The sequence below is a fragment of the Schistocerca gregaria genome, chromosome 8 (genome assembly GCF_023897955.1).
Source record: "Schistocerca gregaria isolate iqSchGreg1 chromosome 8, iqSchGreg1.2, whole genome shotgun sequence".
NCBI classification, from domain to species: domain Eukaryota; kingdom Metazoa; phylum Arthropoda; class Insecta; order Orthoptera; family Acrididae; genus Schistocerca; species Schistocerca gregaria.
Window position 1 is genome coordinate 151,573,107 of NC_064927.1, and position 1,986 is coordinate 151,575,092.

The window sequence follows — 1,986 nt, forward strand, 5'->3', positions numbered from 1 at the left end:
CCAATCGGAACTTCATGACACTATAGGTGCTGAAGCGGAAATATTTCACGATTTCGCACAACATACTCCTCATTCCTGCAACAGACAGTGTCCGAGAAAAATAAATGTTGCGCAACTTATCGCACGCCCCACGTACTTTATAGCTGCCTGACATACAGAATAGAGAAAAATGACAACTTTCACAGTCTGTTATCTATGTTAAAAATTGGCAACCGTATCCTCACATGCAGCAGTTAATTGACAGTTTCAGTATTTCTTTTGGTTAATCTTCTATCTGGCAGCATTTCGAACGCTGTGAGGTATATAATCGCCGGTTAATAGCTGGTTAAATATATCCTAGAAGTTGAAATAATAAGAATAATGCATCCTTGCTCCAAGAGAGCAGCTTGATTTGCGATTCGCACTGTGTGTACTTTGGGCTTTGAAATTTGAATGCTGTCTGTTGGTAGAGAGTTCTTCCTCGGTGTAGTAGTGCTAGTAAAGAGCTCTGGCAGCGCACAAATGAATCTGCTCAAAAAATTGTTCAAATGGTTCTAAGCACTATGGGATTTAATGTCTGAGGTCAACAGTCCGCTAGACTTAAAAACTACTTAAATTTAACTAATCTAAGGACATCACACACATCCATGTCCGAGGGATGATTTGAGCCTGCGACCGTAGCAGCAGCGCGGTTCAGGACTGAAGCGCCTAGAACCGCTCGCCCACAGCGGCCGGCAACGAACCTGTTGTACGTATGTTGAGGGCGGCCGAAGGGACAGTGGGAAGGCCCTAGAGAGAATACATCTAGTCCAAAAGTACAAATAAGGGCTTGTAGCCACAGGGACCGACTTCTTATGAGATAACACATCTGGAAAATTGTGACTAAAATGACCTGAAAAAAATCGAGAAAATTACGTAAAAATTGGTTAAGAGCCAGTAGCACTCGCGCACTGACGATTCCGTACGAACTTAATGACATACATGCATACTTCATTCGTCCTGGGAATCGAGACTCTCAAAGATTTTTGCCTGTTATCGATATCGGCAAGATATTCGTCCCAGGAATTCGAAGACCATATCAAAATCTCCACAATTGTTCCTCGTACCCTTCTCGACATCCAAAAATAAGCTACTACAGTTTACATATGTAGACAGAGACGATTTAATGAAATATTTTTGTATACACTTACTGAAACTCTACTGCAATTTACGTTTTATGTTTGCATGTAGCAATTTTCGTCTACTATGTTTTTCACTGATGATGAATGCAATGTATGTTCAAATCTCAAAAGAAATTATTTAACTACTATAATAACAGTTAACAATTTTCATATCTTTTCAATTAACTTGATCTGTGAAACGTAGCTTCTTGCCAAATGTCGGACATGTCCGAAAGAACAGATATCATCTTCATATATAGTTAAGGCTAACCGGCCATTAACCTTCTTCTTCTGTGCTGGATGCACACTCATTGCCCGAACTGCTACGGGACTCGGTAAGATTGTCTGCCGCGAGTAATGAGTGTTATGGGCAGGGTCACTACGAATGTAGTGAGTGGACATTAAGTTGGGAATGTGGGTCCTACGGGGAGCGTGCACGGGATAAATCCCTGCCGTTACACGATCCTCTCTGCCCTCGGTGGCTCAGATGGATAGAGCGTCTGCCAGGTAAGCAGGAGATCCCGGGTTCGAGTCCCGGTCAGGGCACACATTTTCAACTGTCTCCGTTGATGTATATCAACGCCTGCCGACAGCTTAGGGTCCTGATTTAATAATTATTTCATGTGAGATAAATGGCAGCATCTTTTAATTGAAGTGACTTAGAAGCTTGAAATTTTTTCACGCCAACAGACAATAGACCTTAATATGTGGCATAAATTTCAGCTCGATATGTCTAGCCGTTTCTGAGAAAAAGGTTTCTTTACAGTTGAACAGACAAACGCCGGCCAATGTGGCTGAGCGGTTCTAGGCGCTTCAGTCTGGAACCACGCGACCACTACGGTCGCAG

The 1,986-nt window shown here is 42.5% G+C and overlaps 1 non-coding gene across 1 annotated transcript; it reads left to right on the forward strand.

The window, feature by feature from the left end:
- The first annotated feature begins 1,610 nt into the window (after positions 1-1,610).
- Trnat-ggu (transfer RNA threonine (anticodon GGU)) lies at positions 1,611-1,685 on the forward strand. Its single transcript has one exon. It is a non-coding gene; the product is annotated as a tRNA-Thr (tRNA).
- Positions 1,686-1,986: the final 301 nt, after the last annotated feature.